At 44.4% G+C, this 9959-nt stretch overlaps 1 long non-coding RNA gene across 1 annotated transcript; it reads right to left on the reverse strand.

Annotated features, from left to right (window-relative positions):
• Positions 1-2742: 2742 nt before the first annotated feature.
• Positions 2743-7963, reverse strand: LOC118502108. The gene is made up of 4 exons (XR_004904780.1): positions 7385-7963; positions 4861-4869; positions 3157-3363; positions 2743-2958 (listed from the first exon to the last, which is right to left on the reverse strand). It is a non-coding gene; the product is annotated as an uncharacterized LOC118502108 (long non-coding RNA).
• Positions 7964-9959: the final 1996 nt, after the last annotated feature.

A 9959-nucleotide genomic window follows, 5' to 3' on the forward strand; every position in this document is an offset into this window, starting at 1 on the left:
CTTTGGTCAGGGTCCATGCAGTGTCCGAGTAGTAGTTTGTCTTAAGACTTTTCAAGAAGGATGCTGCCTGCTTGTAATGTTCTGACGTGGAGAAACAAGCCCATGGCCATGCAGTACTGTAAAGGTTTTGTAGGTTAGATTGCATCCCTGCTCTGCCTTCACCTTGTCAAGCCCTGGAATCCCTGTGTTTTCATCCTGTTCTCAGGGAATCACTTCTACACACTTGGGAAATTGAGCTGCTGCCCCGTAGCTTCCTGGTGTCAGTCTTGAGGTGCAAGCAGCCAAACCACAGGCGACATCCCAGTTGCAGCCAAACCACAGCCCTGGGCAAGGGTGTGATTAGGTTTACTCTTGGGTTCTGGACCCTAATCCTGGCTACCTTTATTTTGGCACCTTTGACTGTCAGGTCTTCAGGGACCTGTTGACAGTGATTCAAGATCTAGACTGTAATGGATAGTTTGGAGACAATGTTTACTTGAGCAGTTTATAATCTGGTCAGCAAGACTAAATGTGAGCAAGAAAATGATAGAATAGGAAGGTCTCAGTGGGTCAGAGCGAGCTGAGTGGTACAGAAAGTGCAGTAGAGTCAAGGGAAAGACAGTTCAAGAACTTAAAATACAGTTGGATTATTTTTCTCTAAACTGTTATGTAAATGTTAGCTGATATTTTAATCCATTTCTTGTTTCCAAATCAGTCTTTAAAAATGTGCTGAAATTTAGGTTTTATTCAGAGAAGTGCTTACAAATCTCTCTCATGTTCTGCATGCTAGCATGTCATTGTTAAACAGCCCTGTAAAGTAGGTCTCTCTTCTGTCCCCATTTTCCAGAAGGGAAGACAGGCTTGAATAGATTCATGAGTGTCCGAAGGTCATACAGTTCTTAGGAGGCAAGGTTAGGATTCCAGCCCAAGTCAATGTGAGTGAAGCCCAGACTTTGTGTCACTTTTCCTTCTAGAAACCATTCTGCCTTTTCCTCAGGTTAGGTCTTCTCAGTTATTTCATGAGTCTGCCTCTAGTTTCTGGCCTCTCCCTAAGTTGCCCTGTGAAGGAGTGAGAACCGCTATTTGTGGGCCTCCTCCAGAATCGGGGGCAGAGGTCACCCCGCCAATCTGCCAGTGTTCTCACTTGCCCAGTTTGGACATTTCTACAATTTCACCCTTGGTTTCCTCGGAAATTCCATTTGCTTTTTTTCATTTTTCTCTCTGGAATCTTCTTTCCTTTTGTTATTATTCATTTGGACTTTTTGTTCTTTCACCTGGAATTTTTGTATCTTGAGTACATTTGGGGATTCACAAGCCTTTTTTTTTAACAGTCTTATACCTTTTCTATATTCCTACCTTCTAATTTGGTTTGGTAGGAAATTGTTTTCTTCCCTTTTAAAGATTTAATGTCAGCAGCTGCCTAATGACATTTGGTTTCAGGTGGACTACAGGTAGGTTCCACGTACCATCCCCGAAGACCCGCACTCCTGCTGGATCACAGACTGCTCGCATCATCATCTGATTCCCTCACGTGGAGTCTTTAGCCCTGAGTGCCCCTGGGGTCCCGCTTCCTGTACCAGGAGAGTTTTAGGGAACGCTCCTCCAGGCAGGCTGGCTTTAAGTATCCCACTTAACCTAACTTGGCTCACCTTCTCTCCCTATAGCCCTGGTATTCTGTGCTGCTTCATTATCATCTCTGGCGATCCACTAAGGTCGACTTAGTGTTCGCCTCTCCAGGTCAAAGGCCAGCAGCCTCTGCCTCATTACACAAGTTCTCACTCCTCCCATCCACTTCAGTCTTTCTTGAAAGGCAAGAGGAGGCTGGCACCATCTGGGTGTATGTGTCATCTAAAGTTCTGGTCACCAGATGGGTTTGTAGAAACTGTGTCACCCCTGAGCAATTCCACAGTTGCAGGAGCTGACATTAGCCTGCAGTGTCCCTGATAGCCTCAGCAATGAGGATTGTTCCCTCAACTCCGCCGCCCCCCCCCCCCACCCCGCGTTTCTTTCTTGTGCTCCCTCCACCCCCAATCCTGGAGGACTAGGTTTTTAGAAACCTGGGAAGGCCTTGACCTGAGCTCTTGCTCCTGGGCTGCAGCTGGGTTCCTGCCTCATACACCAGGTGGACTAGCCTGAAAAGTTTTCATGCCTAATAAGCTAAGCTTCTTTAAAAATGACAGAACTGTTCTGGGTGTTTTTGTAGAGCCTTATCAGCTAGAGAAAGGAAGTTCTTTCTCTAAGTCCCAGGCCCTGTTACCAGCAGGTTAGGGCTGCAGTCAACCTTTGGGGCATCCAGGCCTGGGTTCCAGCCTAGTACCTAATTAGCTGTGTTTTTCTGGGTAAGTCACCGGCTCAGGGCCTCAGTTTTCTTCTCTGTAAATAGGACAAAATAGCCCAACAAAGAAGCTGTTGGGAAGACTTAATGAGGTAAAACATGTCAAGGGCTTAGTACATATTAGGCACTTAAGGTTGGTGCCTTGCATCTTTCCTTGTTTTTAACTGGAAATGAAATCTTGGGAAAGAAGGGAGATGCCACAAAATGAGGTCAGGTCCCAGAGAATGTCAAAACTCTCCAACTCAGACCTCAAAGCCTGGCACCCACTACTCGCCACTTCCGTAAATTCTGTTGTTCCACTGTTGTCCGCCAGGAGGAGAAGAGGCGCAGGTTCCCGTCCTGGCGGCGTTGTGCGTTCGCAATTTAGAGCACAGACAGCTGTGCTGTGCGCGCCCTTGAGTCCTCCAGGCCCAGGTAGGGGCGGAGGCGCATACACAGAAGGCGGGGCGGGGCGTGCTGATGTGCCAGCCACTGGCTTTCCTTTCTCGCCTAGAGGTAAACTGGCTGTAGTTGAGCCTGGGAGCCAGAGGAGGGCAGCAAGGGGCAAAGGACCTACGGGCATTTCTTCCTCTGGAAATGATTTAATCTTCATTTTCCAGAAGGCCAACCAGACTCCCCTCAGAGTTAGTATTTTTCACCATCCTCTTGAATTACAAAGAAAGAGAAGAGGAAGGACATTCACTGAGTACCGTTTGCCACTGGGACTGTGCAAGGGAAGGGGACCAAGCTTGGGGGAAATGATGTCTCTGTACGAGAGGAGGTTTTGGGAACAGCTTTTTTCCAAATTTAGTAAATACAGAAAAGTAGAAGGAAGAACATTAAAATGATCCATATTTCCTCACCCTCAAAGTATCAATTGGTGCATTCTGAAGATGTATTCTAAAATGTTTGTTCAGCCCCTGCTGGAGTGAGTCGGTTGGAGTGTCCAGTAGGCAGAAAGATCGTGGATTGGATTCCTGGTCAGGGCACATACCTAGGTTACAGATTCCATCCCCCGTCAGCTATAAAGGAGAAGGCAATCAATCCATCTTTTTCTCTCACACTGATGTCTTCGTCTTTCAAAAAGCAATGAAAAATGTCCTCAGGTAAGGATTTAAAAGTGAAAATTAAGATGTTTGTTCAACAGGTATTTATTGAACACCTACCTATGCTATGTGCTATGGGCGACTGCACAGGGAAGAGAATGATGATCAGGAAACGGTTTTTAGAAATCTGTGCAAATGAGCGCGTGTTAATGTCTTAAGGGCAAATCCCATAGCAAAAGGCAGAGAAGTACTTTACAGAGTTTCAGAAAAGAAAACCCAAAGAAGCAAGGAGCTGTGGGTATGATGAAGGCACTACAATCTGCGTTCGAATCTAATTGCACGTTAGAGAATGTATACAGTACATAAGGAAATTATTTAGTCCAAATCTCTGATTTTATTAATTTTTTCTTGTAAGCTTTTTTACATATAAAAATGATTACAAAATCATTTTAAAACAACTTAAAATCACTTAAAAACAAAATGATTACATATCATGTTAATTATATACAAAAGTGTAAATTCTATCAGAATTTTAACACTCATGAGGAAAATGCAGTCTGGAAAACCTCAGTGACTTGCTTAGAATCCAGTAGGGTAGGACTGGGACTGGACTCTGGATCTCAGATTTCCAGGCTGGTACTGTTTCTGTTGTATCAAATGTGGCTTGGGCTTTAAATGAAATTCTGACATTGAGTTTCAGAGAATTCATCTGGGAGGAAAAAGTCTATAAATTTAATCAGAACTGGCATTCTCAGATAATAATTCAATCTTGGGTACTTCTTACTGAGGAGATAGGCAATAGACATAGTAAATGGCCTTGCCTATACCATAACTTTTAGTAGATGGCAGGATTTATGCTGAAAAGTAGCTAAACATAAGTATGGTAAGAAGTCAGGTGGATCCTTCTTTGTTGAATTCCAGGGAATGCACATTGGAATTAGCTCCTGTGAAAGTTTACAAGTTCTACAGAACCAGGTGCGTGCCTGTCACTCTTGTGATTGGAGGAGACACTCAGTTTGCTTTTTGTGTGATTCAGAATTTCTCAATTAATTCTTCATTAATTAAATGTGGAATTGTAAAACCAGGATCCAGGTAGAAGCCCTTACTGTAGCCTATGTGGTAGGGAAAAAAAGGCTTTTAAAAATATCTTTTCTTACTTTTTAAAAAGATTTTATTTATTTATTTTTAGAGGGGAAGGTGGGGAGAGAGGGAAATGTCAATGTGTGGTTGAATCTCACGCACCCCCTACTAGGGACCTGGCCTGAAAGAGAGGCTTGTGCCCTGACTGGGAACCTAACCCACGATGCTTTGGTTCACAGGCTGGGACTCAATCCACTGAGCCTCACCAGCCAGGGCAAAAATATCCTTTCAAGAAGATTGTAGACAGACAGAAAACTCAGGGTCAAACCTTTTGGGAAAAATTATTAGAATGCTATAAAACAGAATTCTCAATTTGGCTGTGCATCAGAATCACATGAGAAGCTTCTTAGAAATAAAACTTCCTGGGACTAATGTCACAACCTCTCTCCTCTGTAAAATCCTATAACCATAGGACACCCGGAATGAGAGTCAGTCTCTTTACCATGGCCTACCAGGCCCACAGGATCTCATTCTGTCTGCAAACTTCTAAGTACTTTCCTTCCCAAGGTTTGCATGCCAGTTTTATGTCATTTAGGTTGCAAACTAAATGTCATCTTCTCAGAGAGCCTTCCTTCCTCCTCTTCCTTGACTTCCCCATGGGTGTCACACACATGCTTCCTCTCTGTGTAGCATGTATCACCTTGTTTTTTATTCATAGTGCATTTCTCTCTTTGAAATGATACTTTGTACTTGTTCACTTGTTTATCATCCATCTCAGGGGCTGCTCTAGCCTGCCACCTGTTTTTGTATGGCCTTTGAGCTAGGAATAGTTTTCACATGTTTAAATGGTTGAAAAAAATGAGAAGAATCATACTTCATTATATGTGAAAATTACATGACATTCAAATTTAATGTCTAAATAAACTGCTGTTGGCCCACAGCCATGCCCATTCACTTCTATAGTGTCTCTGGCTGCTTTCCTGCTCAAGGGCACAACGGGATGGCTGTGACAGAGACTTATGGCCCTCAAAGCCTAAAATATTTACTGTCTGGCCATTTACAGAAAAAGTTTGCTGACCTCTGGTCTAGCTCCTTAACTAGGATGTGAGTTCATTGAAAGGAGTTACCTATTTCACTACCTATTCTATTCTCTGTGATCATTACACTTCATAGCATGTGCTCAAATATTGTTGAATGAGTGAAACAATGGCACCCTAGAATTTGTACTCTTAACAGAAACGAACTTCCTAGGTGATGTGTAACCAGGCTTGGCCTCACTGCTGAGGGGAAAGACTAAATCAGTCTGAAATGGGGTCAAATTTGGATCATCATGGTAATACCAAGTGCTGGTGTTTTTTTTTAAATCCTCACCCAAGGATGTTTTATTGATTTTTTTTTTTTTTTGAGAGAGGAAGGGTGGGGGGCAGAGAGAGAGAAACATCGATGTGACAGAAATATTGATCAGTTGCCTCCTGCATGTGCTCCAACTGGGGATTGAATCCACAAACTAGGTATGTGCCCTGAATGGGAATCGAACCCTTAACCCTTAACCTTTGGTGTATGGGACTAGGCTGCAACCAACTGAGTCCGCAGCCAGGGCCCAAGAAATGGTGTTTTTAATACTATGAGTGGTTTAGAATTAAAAAGACACTATCCAATACTTTTATAGTGCTGAATATGTGACAGGCACTATTCTAAGTATTTAAAAAATATTAATAAGTTTAATCCTCATACTAGCCCAATGGAGTGGTTACTGTTATTATTCAATGTAAGTAAAAGGAAACTGAGGCACATAAAGCTCAAGTAGTTAGCCCAAGCATCCGCTGCTGTAAGCAGAGCCAGGATTTGAACCATGGTGATGGTCTGCCAGCAGGCCTGTACTCCTAACTCAGGATACCATTTCACTGCTAGGCCAGAGGCTCCTGCCTCTGATTGATTGTGAATTGATTGATTCACAATCAATTATTGTGAATCATTGATTGAAAATTTAGTTGTCTACGTATTACGGGCTTTGCAGAGGCAAAAGAAACCACCATGTCTTTAGAATTGGAGCTCTGTAGCTGAAGAGAAGCAGAAGATTACAAAGCCTCACCAAGAGAGGCAAGACACACAGGAAGGGAGTCAAGGAGCAGGCTGTGAACAGTTATTGTTAGAAGTAAGTGTGTCTGGGGTGCTTGTGATTGTGGGATTATAAAAACATCTTTTGTGTGCGGCCCAGTGAGGAGTGGATACTTGGAGTAGGAAGTGGAAGAACCTTATTTAATGATGAACATCACTGTCATGTTCTAAGGTCAAACTTGTTCACATCTGAGGGGTGAGGCTGACAAGTCTGGGAAGAAAGGTCACTGTAGGTCTCAATGCAAAGTGCCTCAAACCTTGGGCTTCACCAGAATTTTCACAAAAGAGCAGAAGCTGGGTTAACAAGGAATAGGAGTGGGAGCCAGGGAATAAGCAAGAGGACCAGGGGTCTAACTGGCCCCTTTCACCTGTAGAATCCCTGTGCTTCCTGGTGGATTGGGTTCACAGCCCTAATCCCACCCTAACTGTGTGCCCCCAGGGACAGGCACCCCGGGGGTTAGCACTTCTTAGACAAGAAATAAATGAGTTTGGGGGACCTAAGGCTATTCTCATTTTGCAGTCAAGAAGGATGATGGTTTCTCATGTTCCCTCATAACATCCAGTCCAGGTGGGTGGGAGGAGCCAGTGGTAAGTTATATTCCAAATCTCCATTCCCTGGTTTTTCACTTCCCCCAATGTCCTTACTTATTAGGCACAGAGTACCTGGAATCCTAGTCATTTGCTGTGGTTCCTTTTTTGAAGACCTTACACAGCCTAGCAAGGTGGACACAAAATCCTCAGAGCTTTATGAGGATTGGGCTGGCCCTGGGGTAGGCACCTTGAAGGCCCTTGATTCACCAGCAATTTTTCATGGGATAAAGCCTTCTTCCTGATTTCGGTGACTTACCCACATCTGTGCTGAAGAAGGTCATCACAGATGACTGCTGCTGTCTTCCAGCCTTTGCCTTCTGCTTGGCAGCAGCCCCCCACCCTCTCTCTCAGGAGCAGTGGCCTCAGAGCTTAGAGAAGGAAGTTAAATCCGGGTCAGCCTGAATTCTTGTCTTGCTTATCTTATTCCTCTGCTTCAAACTGGTTCCTCCTGAACCCCTCCCTGGGGATAGCGGTGTGACCCCTTGGTGTGAGTGTCTCCAGTCCAGGGCCTGATTTGGACAATTCACCCAGGGGGAGGGCAAACCCAGCTGAATGGTATAACTTACCTTTAAGGTGGGTTTTATATCACTCTCTCTCCCCCAAAGAGATACTTCTATGGAGCAAACTTTCTAGAAAATAAGCCTGTAAATGAGGTTTGGTAACTCTCCTATTAGAAACTCACAGTGCTTGTAACTCAGATCTCAAAGATTCCTTGAGCAGCAGAATTGACTTGTGAAGAAGGCTAGGAACTTTGAATTCATCATTTTATTTTATCCTCACCTGAGGACATTTTTTTTCCTCATTGCTCTTTTAGAGAGAGAGGAAGGGGGAGAGGAAAGGAGATAAACAAACATCCATGCGAGAGAGAAGCATCAACTGGTTGTATCTCATATGAGTCCAGATCAGGGACTGAACCCACAATTTAGGCATGTGCCCTGACCGGGAATCAAACCTGCCACCTTTCAGTTACAGGCCGACACTCCAACCAACTGAGCCACGTGGGCCATGGCTCCATCGTCTTATTTGACAAAATATTTATGAAGCTATGCATTTTGCTATGTATTTTGAATGACACAAAGATATAATATCTATAAAATCCTACAGGGCCTGGCTCTCTCCTTCCTCTCATCTTCTTTCTGGCACCTCTGCCTCCACCAAATTGTTTAGGGTTCTCTGTGGACACCACAGTGTCTCTTGCCTCTGTGCCTTTTCTCCTCCTGGAAGCTCCTCTGTACCTGTTACCTCCTTCAACTGGCTGCCTCCTATTTACCCTCGAGTCTCAGCTTAGCTGCTGCAGTCTCAGGAGTCCTTTGTTCCCTCTCTCTGGGTTAGGGACCCTTTTCTTTATTTTATTTCTATTTTTTTAAAGATTTTATTTATTTTTAGAGATGGGAAGGGAGGGAGAAAGAGAGAGAGAAACATCAGTGTGTGGTTATCTCTCACGTGGCCTCCACTGGGGACCTGGCCTGCAACCCAGGCATGTGCCCTGAGTGGGAATTGAACCTGTGACCTTTTGGTTTGCAGCCCCTGCTCAATACACTGAGCTATGCCAGCCAGGGCGGGACCCTTTTCTTTAAAGCTGACCCTGGGCACATTTCTGTCACTGCACTTACCTTGTATAATAATTCAATTGTGGGCTTTGTGCCTCTCTTCTCCCCTTGCCTCTGGACTCTTTGACGTTACAGACTAAACCCTATTTATCCTTCGAATCAGGTCTAGATTTCTCTCTAGTGAAGACTGCAGTGTGGTAGGACAGAGAAGCCACCCTGAGGCTCATACGATGACAATATCAAGGTAGGTGGATAAATACTCTAACAGTGGTATAAATGAGGAAACTGAAGCTGCCACTTGTGTAAAGTCAACTCTTGGCTTCTTGGCAGCAGGCCAGACCTAGATGTCCACCTCCAGCTGAAGGAACTAGCCTGGGAAGGAGGCGTCAGATGCACGTCAGCCTTAGCCACGGGGCTCAAGGTCTTGAGTCTCAGGGAGGTTATATCAAGATCAGGAGCCCAGGTCATAATCAGGTGAGTGTTCTGATTGGCAAGGAAGTAATAGGTGGTGGAAGGAGCCCAAGACCAGGCATCAGGAGATGACCTGGGTCCTGGCTCATGCTTTGTTCATCTGATCTCTTGCCTGAGATCCACTTCAGTCCATAATGAGAACCCATTGGTTGGATGGGACTCCCCAACTTCTCCTATCTGTTCTTCAGCCTCGAATAATTTCTGTCCTTCTCCAGTTATCTCCTGGTCAGAATATAGGGTCCAGCACAAATGATGCCCTTTTTTATTACAAAATCATAAGCATGTCATTCTGTAACATAGCAATATCACACTCGAACACACCATATGACATTTTAGATGAGATGTTCAAATTAAAACTGTAAGTTATTACACCTATATTATTACTGTACCAACCACACTCAAGCAGGCGTTACTTCTGCCAGACCCTGTACTGTTGTTCTTTAAGATCCAGCTCTGTGCCTTGGCTGGTGTGGCTCAGTGGATTGAGCACCAGCCTGAGAACCAAAGGGTTGCTGGTTGGATTCCCAGTCAGGGCACATACCTGGGTTGCAGGGCAGGTTCCCAGTAGGAGGTGTGTGAGAAGCAACCACGCACTGATGTTTCTCTCTCTCTTTCTCCCTCCCTTCTCCTCTCTAAATATATAAAGATAAATCAAAAATCTTAAAAAAGAATCCAGCTCTAATCCTATCTCTTGAGTGAAGCCTTCTTCATCTTCCTAACCAGATGTGAGATGAGGAATTGTTTTCTCTCCTCTGAGCCCCATAGACATACACACACACACACACACACACACACACACACCCTCTTAGG

This window comes from Phyllostomus discolor, chromosome 8 (genome assembly GCF_004126475.2).
Source record: "Phyllostomus discolor isolate MPI-MPIP mPhyDis1 chromosome 8, mPhyDis1.pri.v3, whole genome shotgun sequence".
Lineage (NCBI taxonomy): Eukaryota > Metazoa > Chordata > Mammalia > Chiroptera > Phyllostomidae > Phyllostomus > Phyllostomus discolor.